Here is a 15,181-nt window from a genome sequence, read left to right as displayed (position 1 = left end):
TCTTAACCGTCTGGGATACATTTCATCTGGGCCTGGGGATCTATCCACTTTCAAAGATGCTAAGCCCTAATACTTCCTCTTTCACTGTTTATTTTATCTAATATTTCACACTCCTCCTCCCTGATTGCAATGTCTGCATCGTCCCTCTCTTTTGTGAAAACAGACGCAAAGTATTCATTAAGAATCATACCCATGTCTTCTGCTTCCACACACAGGTTACCTTTATGGTCCCTAATAGGCCCTACTCTTACTTTAGTTATCCTCTTGCTCTTAATGCATCTTTGGGTTTTCCTTGATTTTACTTGCCAATATTTTTTCATGCCATCTCTTTGCTTTCCTAATTTCCTTTTTAATTTTACCCCTGCACTTTCTATACTCCTCTCGGCTTTCTGCAGTATTGAGTCCTCTGTATCTGTCGTCAAGCTTCCCTTTTTTGCTTTATCCTACCTGTATGCCCCTTGACATCCAGGGAGCTCTAGATTTGTTAGTCCCACCCTTTTTCTTTAAGGGAACATACTTGCTCTGAACCTTCACTATCTCCTCCTTGAATGTCTCTGACTGCTCTGACACTGATTTACTTTCAAGTTTCTGTCTCCAGTCCACTTTGACTAAATCACCTCTCAGCTTAGTAAAATTAGCTTTTCTTCAATTCAGAACTTTTATTCCATGTCCCTTTCCATAACTACCCTAAATCTAAATGAATTATAATCACTGCCACCAATATGCTCTCCCACGGATGTCCTTTCCACTTGCCCAGCTTCATTTCCTAAAACTAGGTCCAGAACCGCCGCCCCCCCTCTCGTTGGGCTTGCTACGTACTGGCTAAAAAGTTCTCCTGAATGCATACATCTCTCTCCCCCCCCCCCCCCCCCCCCCTTCAGCATTTTGAAGGGACCACTCCCTCCGTGACACCGTGGTCCACTCCTCTCTCGCCCCCAACACCCTTCCCTTGACACTTTTCCGTGCAAGCGCAGGAGTTGCAATTCCTGCCCTTTTACCACCTCCCTTCTCACTGTCAAGGGCCCCAAACACTCCTTCCAGGTGAAAGTGATTTACTTGTACTTGCAATTTAGTATACTGTATTCGCTGCTCATGATGCGGTCTCTACATTGGGGAGACCAAATGCAGATTGGGTGACTGCTTTGCGGAACACCTCCGTTCAGTCCGTAAGTGTGACCCCGAGCTTCCAGTCGCCTGTCACTTTAATTCTCAGCTCAACTCCCACTCTGACCTCTCCGTCCTCGCCCTCTTACACTGTTCCAACGAAGCTCAATGTAAGCTCGAGGAACAGCACCTCATCTTTCGATTAGGCACTTTACAGCCTTCTGGACTCAACATTGAGTTCAGCAATTTCAGATCATAACTCGGCCCCCATGTTTTCTTTTCTCTCTCACATGGCAGCTGTTGATGATTCTGCCATTGTCATTTACACCCCATCCAGAGTCATCTTTTGTTTCTTAGTTTGTCTCATTACCATCTCTTTTTGCCTTGCACCATCATCCCTTTTGTCTTTTCATTTCTCCTACCTTCCATCCTATCACTGATCTTCCCTTTGTTCTTTCCTCCCCTCCTCCCTTTCCCTGCCCCACACTTGCTTAAGTATCTGTTACTTCTCCAACTTTTTCCAGTTCTGACTAAGGGTCATTGACCTGCAACGCTAACTCTGTTTCTCTCTCCACGATGTTGCCTGACCCGAGTGTTTCCAGCATTTTCTGTTTTCAGATTTCCAGCATCTGCAGTATTTTGCTATTTTATAAGTGTTCAAAAGATCCTGAAATACGACATACAAATAGGGCTAGTGTATCCAAGGTGAAGCAGCTGGGAAATGAAAGGGTCAACCAATAGACCATATGCCGTAGAATAGGATTCCCAATAGTTTGGGCAGAATGAGAACCCACACAGTGTCATGCCAAGAAAGTTATGGAAGGACTAGGTTTAATGCTAGTCCTGGGCTGCAGGTCAGGTGATGATCTAATGCATGATATAGGTCCAAGACGTACCAGGAAGGGCGAGGTAAACTCTGAACAGATGCGAGTGGTGCTGGACCATGAAAACAATACAACTGAAGTTGTGTGAAGCTCTGTGCTCACAAGCGTGTATAACCTGGGTCACTCCCTGTACACTGGAAGATTAAAAATTTAGCTTCTGATGGCGATGATTGAATGTTGTGTGAAGCATGATACTCAGCTGATGGGGCAATGCAAATTTCCTAGAAAAAATGGCAGGCCGTCACAGATCAATCAATGTAGGATGTGAGGTGAGAGATAATCTGCAGCTATATTTGATCCATCATTGGGGGCAGGAGAGCCTTTCCTCAGGAGATTGCATAGAGTGGATCGACTCCCTAAGTGAGCAGATTGCGGTTGGTGGAGGAAGTTGGTTTGACTCGTTTTGTTCCATGCTTTTATATATACAGTGTGTGTTTCTTGTAATGAAAGAAAGAACTTGCTTTTATATAGCACTTTGCATGACCTCGGGAGATCCCAGAGCACTTCATAGCCAATTAAGTACTTTTGAAGTGTAGTCACTGTTATAATGTAGGGAAATGACTAAGCGCCTTCCATATGAAATAAATACGCACCGCACTGAGTGCTTCTTGGCGCGTGGACTTGTCCTGAGGCTGATACCTGTCACTGGAAGGATCCCTGAAGTGAAAGGCAGCTTTGTTGGATGGCTGTTCAAGTTAAGACTCTGCTGATATAGAGAAGAAAGCATACTATGAGAAGCAGAGTAGTCTGAAGTTATCAGTTTACACTCTGTTTTTTCTGATTTAGTCCAGCTCTGCACACTCAGGAAAAGGTTCAGTGTAAGGAATGCAGAATCACATTGAGAAGAGGTTTTCTCAGGCTCATGGAGCCAGTAGTGATGTTGATGGTTCTAACCACTGATTTTTGCTGGCTGCAGGTGGGCTGCCTGGTCAGTAAAGGTCAGCAGTACAGCTTCCTGCATTTGAGGCCTCCCAAAAAAGCATGAACTCTTTAGAGCACGGTTTTATGGGCATGATTTGGCATCGTCCAATTTCCTGAATGACATTCATTCATCTGTGACCCATGGTAACGCTTGTGGACAGTTTGATTAAGCCTCGTGCAGCGTCACAGCTAATCCTGATCCTATCTTGTCGCAGCATTCACAAGTGCAATTCGTGCAAGGGTCCTTGGAACACTGAATGACTAACCTTGCTGAGTCCTCAAGGGAGTGCTCTGTTGTTTTTGTGTTACTGCCAAGTGCTGTGGAATCTATCTGCAATGTAAGTGCAGCTCCGGCATAATACTGAAGCAGTTCTGCAATATGAACAGATATTAGTGTATGTTGCAGTGCAAATTGACCGGTTGTGGTTACCAGGGGAAACTGCAGAAGCTGGTGGGATAGCAGTAGTGGTTTCATAGTGTCTGCATGCTTACACCAGAAGTGTACTGGTATGAGTCTGAGATCTTCTGAACTGAGGGTGAGGATCACAAACCTATTGACCTATTGCAGCATTTATTGCTCCTGAGCATGTTCCATACTGCAGCAATGACAGAGTTGTTGGTGTGTAACTGGTAGATGCTTGAATGTGTTCAAACCATTTAACATCTGATTGATTTAAAACGTACCTCTGCTTCTGTGTCCCCCAGCTCAGGAGGGGAAAAGTGGCCAGGGTTCTAGCTCCTGATGAATATCCAGTGAGCATGTGGACCCTGGGTGATGGGTTCAGGCTCAGATGTGTATTGGCTCATGTTTGCATCGCCTTTGAAAACAAATAATATTAATGAGACCAGGAGATTTTTTGTCAAGTATGCAGAATTTCTTTTTTCACGGGTGGTTTAGAACATCAAATGTTTTACTACAGGTGGCTCTTGAGGCAGAGATTATAACATTTAAAAGGTTACTGGATAAGTATTTCAAAAGGACAAATATGAAAGGATACAGGGAAATTTGATTAGAGTAGATAGTTCCAGTAGAAGAGACATTATGGGCACAGGCCCGATGGGCCGAATGGTGTCCTGTGTAGTAATTTGTGAAGTTGGTGTTAACTATCCAGTTCATGCTGATTCAATATTTTGGTATTCCTCCAACACCAAAGCCAAATAGCAAGTGACACACCTACAGCATGAAATTCCAGGGGAAAAATGTGTTCAAGGGTAATTGGCCCAGTTTCAGTAACTGATGTCTGTGATACAGTATACATTTATTTGGCAGCTGCAGATGCTTGCCAAGAAATTTGTTGTGAAAAGACTTCTGGGATCTATATTTCTCTTGGCCATAGCTAGTTTCCTGTTGGCTGAATGAATGCAGGCACATCTTACACTTTGAAGAATGGAAAAGTGCCCATGGGAGGCACTGCTCATTTGTTGTGCAGTGTTTTGAGTTCTGCTGCCTTCCTTATCAGATGGGCTCAAACATTGGCTTTTGGTCCCTTGTGCTGTGTGAATGTTAAGAGGGGCGAGGCTGGTCTGAGAGTAAAGAATGATTTGTTTGTACAGCACCTTTCCTACTGACCTACAGGTTGAGAGTTATGGCTGCTCCCCAAAATAGAAACACTCCAGTAAATTATTTTCCTTGGATTTAACCCTTGGGCTTTTTGTAGTTCAGACAAACTCCCGTGTCACTGGGCTGGTCAATTTTGTTTTTCAGCTCATGCACTGCGTTGCTAACATGAACATTGGTGCAATAAAGCTATTGAAACATCAGGAAATGGTTCATCACTTTAACGACCTTAAAAGACTAAACATCTGAAACACAATTTTACCTAAAATGAACACTGTCTTTGTGCCCCCGTCCTTCCATTTCCCCTTCCTTTTTCCTTTATTTTCCTTTTTCTTTCTTTAGCTTCAAATGTTGTGACCATGAACATTTTCTGCGACTTCAAATCAAAATCAAATCAAAATCAAATCAAATCAAAATCAAATCAAATCAACTTTTATTGTCATTGTTAGTGCACAAGTGCAGTACAACGAAATGTAGGCTTGCGGCTCCCGAGAGTGTACATTTGGGTTAAGACATTTAAACATTCAACATACATTTGGCTTGTAATACATTAACATAAATATAACCATAATAAAGTGCATTGGCAGATGTGCAGGCTTTAGAGTTTATTTGTGGAGTTCAGTAGGATGACAGCCCTGGGAAAGAAGCTGTTCCTAAATCTGGTCGTACGGGTGCGAATGCATCTGTAGCATCTCCAAGATGGCAGGAGGGCGAACAGACTGTGGCTGGGGTGGGTAGGGTCTTTGATGATGGACCGTGACCTCCGTAGACAGCGTTTCTGGTATATGTGCTCTATGGTCGGTAGCCGGGTGCCGGTAATGCATTGGGCAGTTTTGACTACCCGCTGCAGGGCTTTCCGGTCATAGTAGCTACAGCTGCCATACCATACTGTGATACAGTTTGTCAGGATGCTCTCTATAGTGCAGCGGTAAAAGTTAGAGAGGATCAGGGGTGACATTACATCCCTTCAGCCTCCTTAGGAAATATAGGTGCTGCTGGACCTTCTTCACCAGAGAGGAGGTGTTGAGGGACCAGGAGAGGTCTTCCGTGATGTGGACTCCGAGGAACTTAAAGCTGTCCACCCTTTCCACCACAGCCCCATTGATGTGGATGGGGGGGTGACTTCCACCTTTGGACTTCCTGAAGTCCACAATGATTTCTTTGGTTTTCTTGGTGTTAAGGGCCAGGTTGTTATCGGCGCACCACTTCACGAGATGCTGGACCTCCTCCCTGTAGGCTGACTCATCGTTGTTGGTGATCTGGCCTACTACCGTGGTGTCATCCGCAAACTTGATGGTGTTGGAACCATTAACAGCCACACAGTCGTGGGTGAAGAGGGAGTAGAGGAGGGGGCTCAGCACACACCCTTGTGGGGCCCCTGTGTTCAGGGTCAGGGGGGGGAGGTGTGGTTACCTAATTTGACAGACTGCGGCCTGTTTGTTAGGAAGTCCAGGGTCCAGTTGCAGAGGGAAGTGTTCAGGCCAAGAGTTTGGAGTTTGGTGGCCAGCTTGTTGGGGACGATAGTGTTGAATGCTGAGCTGTAGTCTATGAACAGCATTCTGATGTAGGTCTCCTTACCATCTAGGTGATTCAGTGCCGAGTGTAGAGCAGTTGTGATTGCATCCTCCGTTGATCTGTTTGCACGATAGGCAAACTGGTGTTGGTCAAGAGAGGCAGGAACACTGGCTTTGATGTGGGCTAAGACCAGTCTCTCGAAACACTTCATTATGATGGGTGTGAGTGCGACAGGTCGATAGTCGTTCAGGCACATCACAGTTCAGACTTCTGTGCTGCTCTGCCATTTCCCTCGCTGAAACAGTTGACTGGTTAATTATCGTATCTCCGCCCTAATAATCAATGGCAATTGCGAATTAACGCTACTGTGATCGCCGCTGCCACTTACACTGTTACAGAATGGCACTAGTGGGCTCAGTATGATTGGCATAATCTTAGGAATGTGTTATTTTCTCACATCAGGATTGTTCAGATGAGCACGTTCAAGGGTGTAATAAAGTGAATGAGAAGTTTCCCCTGTCATGGAGACTCCCATTGGCTTTAAGACTTTCCTTTCTGCTTGCGTCCCCATCCTTGGGAGTTTCATTGTTCACTTAAAAGTAACTCTCGCTGAAGACTTTCTCCCAGTACTGTTCAAATATTAACTCTAGGCTACAATCACAGATGTTATCAGCTATGGATTGGTGACATACACAAATAGGGACAGCATTCTGAGACTTTTTTTTAATAGAAACATGATTTTAACAGCTCTGTTCTGGTAGTAATGATGCCTAGTGCTTAAGAATAGTTATGTAGATTTGTCTCCCACTTACCTCAATGGTACTCTCTAACATTGTGGAACACTTTCTAAGTTTCTCTCGTCGTCTATTCTTATCTGGGACTAATTGCAGAAATTAGAAAGCACAACCAGGTTAGACTGAAGGTCAGTCACCAAAACGCAATGTAAAACCTCAGTGAACCCCCAGGTTTATTTAAATATTATCATGTTAACTGAATAATCTGGCATTATTAACCATGCAACACAATCTGGTTAATGATCTGGCTCAGAATCCCCCACCAGGACTTTAGCTGCTGCTTAATAATGATTTGACAGGTGATGTGAATAATAATGTCAGTTACTAATGCAAAGGCAATTTGACAGCTTTAATTCTGCCCTCTTGAGCATCCCTGATTATAATCGCTCAACCATTGGTGGCCGTGCCTTCTGTTACCTTGGCCCTAAGCTCTGGATTTCCCTCCCTAAACACCTCTGCCTCTCTTTCCTCCTTTAAGACATTCCTTAAAACCTACCTCTGACCAAGCTTTTGGTCACCTATCCTAATTTCTCCTTATGTGGCTCAGTGTCAATTTTTTGTCTTATAATACTCCTGTGAAGCACCTTGGGATGTTTTACTATGTTAAAGGCGCTATATAAATACAAGTTGTTAATTTTTCTGTCTGTCCTGCTGTGTTTTTAATATCTTTTTTCATGTAGATTTTTTTCAACCAAAACAACCAGTTCAATTCAAAAAATATAACAAAGTAAAATAGAGTATTCAAAATATTGTGCTCCTATGTTTACGTGAAACTTGGAATATATATATCAAAAATAAATCAATTACTGATCGATTAAACGATTTGGAGATGTGCGCTTTCCTTACAGGGATATAAACTGAAGTTTTCATTTCAAAAGAGAGTTTTCACTGACAGGAGATTGGCTTGTTGATGAGTTGCCCTTACCAAAGTGACCATTAAAAAAGATGAGAGCTGTTTCCGTGCTATGGCCGCTGTCTTAGAATTAGCCATTGGCTGTGCCCCTTCTGATTCGCTGCTATGCTCGCTGTGGGGCTGTTCTCTAAGTTTTGGTGTAAATTCACCACTGGAGGATCAGGGCTCACAACTGTCTAACTTAGGATGACCGTTGCCAATACCGCCGTTGCAGGAAATTCCTGGCTGCAACTTAACTACTAAAGCTGCACCCTGCCTGCCATTTTATGGTGTTGGTTGAGGCAACTGAGCTAACTCTGCCTAAATTGGACCTGGTATCCCTGTCTGTCTGCTTGTTTGGAGGAGGATCTAATATGTTTGCAGACGCGATTAGTCCTATGATATTACGAGGGTCTCCACCCCCTCTCCCCCTCCCCCACACCGCCGGGGTTACAAGGAAATAAACGGACTTTACTCAGCAGTGGCAAGAACTTCTTAGTGGAGGTGTAATTCATTACAATAAAAGACTGATCTGGTCACTCCATATTACTATGCTGATCTTCACTATCTACATTTTTCATTGTCTGCAAAATCAGCCTTTATATTAATTAGAGCTTGAGTATTAACAACACGTAACGTTCTATGTTAAATTAAAAAGTACATAGTATAATTTGCGCAATCCCGGTGCGACAATCTACATACTGCATACAATTTAACACTCTTTCTTTGTAAAATTTGCAATATAGTGAATAAATCATATAAATAGTATGTCATATCTGCCACCCTAAGCAATTCCACACCATGCGAAAAATTTGCAGTTGGTGAAACACCGATGTTATTGAGAATGTTTTGTGTGTGTCGATAGGACGTGGGGATTCCATGTACTTGGGGTGCAGCTCCTGTGTTCACTGAGACCATTCTTTCTCGCAACACAATCTGCTGGTCACAGAAGTAGCTGTTGAATGGGACTACTTTTCCTTCCTGTGGAGCCAAGTTGCTGTGGGGTAGTTACTCATATTTTAAATGCTACGCAGTGGAAGATTGAGTTTGCTGTTGTTGAGAGTAAAAATAATTTTCTGTAAACTTAGCTGGTTTATTTTCTTGAATGAAGGCATTTAATTTTCATAGGCTTGTCGCTACTCAATGACGGCACACCTAAGGTGGTCAAATGTGGATCGGTGCTGTTTCTGCACAGACTGGGCATTTTCTTACAGCAATCATTTAGAATTGTTGCGCTGCCGAGCTCAGCATGGTGTGTTAGTATCTTGCTGGTATGAGACATATTTATATTAGATAACAGCCTGGAGTTTTGAAAACATGCTTGTGGACATTCTTGAATTTATTAAATCTCTGATCCTTTATCCCTCTGCTCCTTTCTCTGAAAAGCCTCTAGCTAATTCCTCCCTTTGTTCCCAAATTCTTGCACAGCAGATGATAAAAAAAGCTGGAAAACCCGAGGCTAAAGTGGTTGACCCTTTTGACAGTTTTAATTAAGCAGAGGACTTGAGCATGTCAGCAAAGTTTAATTTCTGCTGTAACCTTTGAAAAGTCTAAAGACAGCAAATACTAGATGATAAGGTGGTAGTGGTAGTCAGTAGTTAAAATACAAGTGTCTCTCCTTTCACTGAAACCTATTGTTGGACATCATTATTAAATACCATAATACATTCATACATTTAAGACGAGTCTCCCTTTCTAATGCAAGGGCAAGCTTTCACCAGTATTCCATTTCCCAGTGTTTCATACTTGTGTCTTAACTGTAGTGGCTGTCATGCCTATCAAGCTGATTGCAGCCATTGTAATTTACTTATTTTTGGAGCTCTGTGCCACTCTTACGATGATGTGGTTGTGTTGAATGCCGACTTCAGTAGTGGCTAGAAATAAAATGTTAGGTTGTTCAGATTCAGATTCAGATTAGATTTATTTGCCATATGTAACAAGTACAATGAAATGCTTGTTCCCCGTTGGGACGCGTCAGCTATACATACAGCGCTGCGTTCAGAGTCAATACAATGGCTTCATGTGGCAATGGGAGCACGATGTCCCTCAGCCGCTCCGTCCTCCTCCTCACCGCGGCCGCCTCCTCACTGTTGCCGGCTCCACGTGTGGTGGCCTGCTTCTCCTGCTCTGGCCACCATGCCCGGCTCCCCTCCCCCCATCCGGACTGCGAGTTACCCGAAATGGAGCCGCCGGCCGACGTGCTGCAGCTTGTCGTTGAGTCTGCTGCTGCTGCTCGTTGCGCTGCGCTCCTCTGCCCAACTCGCCGAACACATCGTCGGGATGTGAATGTTCCAATGTGGCCTCCTCTTCAACGTCGCCGGCTCCACGTTCCACGGCCCGGGGCCTACTTCTCCCTCTCCCGGGTCGGCCTATGGCTGCCATGCTCGGCTCCCCTCCTCCCAGTCGGAATTCCTTCCCGCCGAGGAGCTGCCGGCCGATGTGCTCCAGCGGGTTGGCTTGGCTGCTGCTCACCGCGCTGCGCTGCCTCTGCCCGACTCGCCGAGCACCTTGCTCCGGTTGCGGGAGCGAGCAGCGAGAGCTGGCCGCCCGAAACAGGGAGAGCGATCTCAGCACCGGACCGTCACGGCCGCCATCTTGACTAGTTGGAACCCTGTGACAATATTCATAGACAACAAAATTCTCTCTGGTTGTAGCAGTCTCTCGTGTTTAATTTTCTAATACTTTTTAACGGCTTCTTATTACCTTAATTTTCACTTTTTCCTCTCCCACACTTTCTTCTTGTTTCTGTATCTCTCATTGTGTGCCAGTGTTTTCTTTCTCTAAGTCTCTCCTGTATGCGCCTTGTATGTGTAGCTTTACTGATCGACTCAATTTGTAGCTTTTAACGTCTAGAGAACACCACAAAATACAACTGACATGTTGGAGGTGGGTAATGGGACTGAGTGAGTAGAAGTCTGGAGCTGGAAGGTGCTGTAAGATGCATGGGAGAGAGAATTTAGGGAGGAGAGGAAGGAAGGGCTGCTGTGATCATCTAGTTGCATTAGATCTAGAGTCAGCTCTCTTGCATTGGTGTGTTCCAGAGCTGCTACAACATGCACTGCTGAGAGAACCTGGGAGCAAGCAGGGAAGCTATAGATCCTGGGGCTGGAAGCAAGTGGGACACATTGGGGTACAAGGCTGGGGGAGGGAGGAGTTGGGGCTTGGTGAGGTAGAAAGGCACTGGCACCTAAGTGGGATCTACGGTGTCTCGGGTGAGGCAGTGGGATTATAGCGAGAGCAGGTGAAGCAAGTCCACATGATTGGATGGAGGTGGAGTGCTTCTGAAAGTATTGGCCCAGAAATTCGTGTCGGGAGGCTTCCCGCGGGTGCAAGCCTCCGACCTACACTTACCTAGCGCGCCGGCAGTTGAGGCCTGGGCCTGCGTGGATTTCCTCTCTGTGGCCCAGTCCAGCTCCTGGCGCGCTGTGCTTACATGATCCAGCGGCGTAGTTAGTGCGATGCGTCCGCTGGGATCACGTGAGCCATGGGCAACCAATCGGAGGAGGGAAAAGCCCATTCATGAGATTGACAGAAAAAACTGTCAAACTAATGAAAACTCCGGCCCCCAAAACAGTACTTACCCTTCAAATAAATATTTTTAAAAATCACACTTTTTAAATAAACTATAAATAACATTAAATAACTGTTTTAAACAATAATTTAAATTTTTGAAAAAAATAATTTTGTAAAAAAAGGGGCTAAAAATACACTTACCTTACTAAAGTATTTAAAAATAACAAACCTGTGGGGAAAAAAAATTCTAATTTTAATTAATTGATCACTTACCTTTTAAAATGAAGTCCTTACGCCTGGTTTTTAAATGTGTAAAATGTAGAGGCCTTCACGCACAGAAAAACCTGTATATAAAAAGAAAGTTCAACGCGCACGCGCAGACTCCCGCGCGCACGCGTTCGACCTCTGAACCCCTTCGTTCAGAGGATCGGAAATGCCGGTTTCCCGCGCATGCGTAGTGCATACAAGAAACCGGCACTTCCATCGGGTCCACGCGTGAGTACTCCGCGCTTTCCGCGGGTGCAAGCCCCCAACCTGCACTTACCTACCGCGCCGGCTGTTGAGCTGTGGGCCCGCATGGGATTCTGATCCTGGGCCTCCTCCAACTGCCGGCGCGCAGTGCTTGCGTATCCCAGGGGCGCAGTTAGTTCAATGCGTCCCCTGGGATCACGTGGGCCATGGAGAGCCAATGGTAGCAGGGAATGCTTCATTCATAAGTTTGACAGGCCTGTCAAACCTATAAATACTGCAAGCCCCAAAACATCACTAAATCTTCAAATAAATTTTTTAAAAATCACATTTTTAACAAACTATAAATTACATGAAATAACTATTTTACACAATAATTTAAATTTTTGAAAAAAATTACATTTTCTAACGGGGCTAAAAATAAATTTACCTTTCTTTAAAGTATTTAAAAATAATAAACATGTGGAAAAAATGTTTTAATTTTAATTAATTCACCACTTACCTTGTAAAAAGCAGGCCTTGCACCTGCTTTTTAAAAGTGTAACTCCTGGAGACTTACCCTCCCAGGAAAACCTGCAAAAAAACGTAAGTTCGATGCACACGCGCTGCTTCTCTGGCACACGCGTTCCACCTCTGAACCCCTTCTTTCAGGGGAACGGAAGTGCCGGTTTCCCGCGCATGTGCAGTGCATGCACGAAACCGGCACTTCCATTGGGCTTATGGGTGAGTACCCCGTGCGTACTCACCCGTGGAGACCCGAATTTCTGGGCCATTATCTTATGCCTGGAGCAGGTCTAAACCTTTTATATAAGCACTTAAACCAGAGCATGGTTTTATGGATAGACATTTCACTCTCTGTCCAATCTCTGCTCTGTTCCTGGGCCTGATTTGGCTTACGCCCAAGCCCACCCAGAGAGTGTCAGCTCTGCTTCCCTTCCATCTTTTCTCCTGTCAGTCCTGCTTCTAGCTCCAGCTCTGCTTCCATCTTTCTTCACATTGTATTTTTGTTGCTTGTGATGTCCTTTCTACATTATAACAGTGACTACACTTCAAAAGGTACTTCATTCTTTGTAAAGTGCTTTGGGAAGTCCTGAGATCATGAAAGGCACTATATAAATGCAAATTCTTTCTTTTTCTTTCCTCCTTTGCACTCTTAACTTCTTGTGAAAGATCACACCTCTGGAATGTGTCAGTGCAGTCACCCTGAGTGATGAGCTGAGGTGGACCTTCTGATACTAACGTTTCCCAGGTCCATTCCTGTTTGACATGCACAACTGTTCTTGTATAAAAGTCATGTTTCATTCTTCGAGAAGATGTCCCACCAAATTTCCAAACTTTCAGACCATCATTTGAGTTCACGGTGATTGAAAATCCAATTCCCTACCCCTTATTATTGATGTACTCTGTAGAAGAATCCCTGAAACGGATTTTCATTGTTACAGTGCAGTTTGCCATCTGTACCATGAATAGTAACTAACAGAGGTGTGTTGCTAGTTTTTTTTGCTGATGTTTGGATGGAGGATTCCGGTCACACACGAGAGTTAATGAGTTGCTTTTGTGCCCATTAATTGCCACCAGGAAATTGCAGATTAGCAAATATTTTACAAGTTGAACCAGTGGCAGAAAGTTCTGAACCTGTTTTGGCACTAACCTTTCATCATTATTCTGTCAACCTGCTCTAGGATGTTTTTTGTGGCAAACTAGAAGCTTACAGCTAGACGTGCATCAGGTCATGGGAGAAAGAGAGCAAAACATTGCCATCCTGTTTTTGTACGTGTCCGCTGCTGATCAGTTCGAAGCGATGTGGCAGCAAGTTTAGTGAGCAGGATGCGATTGTTCGACACAGCTTGCTGTCGATAGTCGACTATTAAGAATGGCCATTTGGGAAAGGAACTGGAGAGCTGCCAGAGCCCAAGGGGTAAATAAATCAGTTGCACCAGAATAGGAGGGTGAGAACTAATATAGTGACCTGGGGATTTGATTGCTTTGACCTACAGGCTGCCTAATATGTGCAAAATATTCAGCTTTTGTAATGCCCTCTCTTGGGCAGGCAGGGTTCCCCAAAGGCTTTGCCTGCACTTCTACTGTTTTTTAAGAACCTATATAGTCAGTCTAGGACTTTGGAAAGGGTTCTAAGATATAGTGCAGAGATTCCGTCCCCTTCTTCCCTGCCCTGGACAGACGTGCTTCAGCCATGACCTTATTGAATGGCAGAGCAGGCTCAATGGGCTGTACAGCCTATTCCTGCTCCAATATCTTATGTTCAGCAGCTTGGGTCCATGGTTACCCAGTGCCTCTTATGGGAAGTTTGCATGAGGACATGGCCATCTAGGCTGTGATGACTTTCATGATAATAGATGCCTGATAGTCACTGCTTTGGCCTTGCACAGCAAGAATAGCATTTTTGAGATACTGGAGGATAGCCAGCACCAAGAACAGTAACCTAGTAAGAATGGACAGTGTGAGGAGAGAAGGGGAGGAAATTAGCAAATTAAAAAAAATTGATGGATTGCTTCTGAAGTTTGAAGCCCAGAATTGTAACGGCAGATTACCTGCTTCCTGTGTGTTCTAGTTCCCGTGACTTTGCGAACTAGTTTTGATGACTGCTAACCTATTGCATTCTGTTTTCTTTTCAGATGAACATGATGATGTACAGAAGAAAACCTTTACAAAATGGATCAATGCACGCTTTGCAAAGGTAATGTTAAGATTCAGTGCGAGACTTGAACATTGCTGTCTGGAACACCTTTACTTCCTGGTGTTGAGGCAACATGAGACTTCAGAATTATTGTGTAGTATGCAAAACTGCTTGAATGAACTGGACAGAAATGTTTGTTCATTTATTACATGGCTGTGGTTTACTGTGTTGGGGAGACTGACTTTACTGTGCAATGTTGTTTTAATTCTAAGTGATGTTACTGGAACACTACTCTGCAGCTTGGTCTGTTGTACTGAAGTTGGAAATGTACAGTGTGACCTTTTGTCTGTTATTTCTGGGAGTAGAATTTCATATTTGTTTACACAGTTCCATTTTTCAGTGCAGTTGTCTCCAAGAGAGTCATCAAGTGCTGGGAATTTGCACTTTTTCCTTTCCCCTCAAATTTTTCCATAGCATAGCCACTTCCTGTCCTGTCCCTATTAGATTTGGCAAGCTGCAGGCTTGATGTGTTGGTTGTGCTGTTGTTCCGGTGCAGTGACGGTGAAATGGACCTAATCTCTCCACATCTTTAGCAGCTTCCAGATTTCCAGCACTTTGGCAACTTACGGAATTTGAATTAAAGTTTTAACATCATCATCTCTGCTGTTTGACACTTGCGCTGATGCTGTTTCATTCGAATAAGATTGATTCTTGTTACACTCAGTAAAGATTGTTGGACCAAAGCATTTACTGGGATGTAACTGGCCAGCTGAGTGCCCATGTAATAGAGTAGGACTACAGCAGATTTAGGTTCCCATGCATTTTCAATCCCAGCTGGGCTTTTGGGAAAAGTAATTAGAATAACAGGTGTTTCCCCCTCATGGTCCTCGGAGG

General features: G+C 44.2%; 1 long non-coding RNA gene across 1 annotated transcript in view; it reads left to right on the top strand.

Annotated features, from left to right (window-relative positions):
• Window positions 1–15,181, top strand: part of LOC147121355 (uncharacterized) — a 100,902-nt gene extending 85,721 nt beyond the window's left edge. Inside the window, exon 3 of the long non-coding RNA XR_015075393.1 lies at window positions 14,286–15,181. This is a non-coding gene — a long non-coding RNA (uncharacterized LOC147121355). The remainder of the gene's footprint in view (window positions 1–14,285) is intronic.

This window comes from Somniosus microcephalus, chromosome 3 (assembly GCF_052327205.1).
Source record: "Somniosus microcephalus isolate GS21.2 chromosome 3, FLI_Smic_1.0, whole genome shotgun sequence".
NCBI classification, from domain to species: Eukaryota; Metazoa; Chordata; class Chondrichthyes; order Squaliformes; family Somniosidae; genus Somniosus; species Somniosus microcephalus.
Note: the sequence above shows the minus strand (reverse complement) of the source record. Positions and strands in the feature narration are given on the sequence as shown.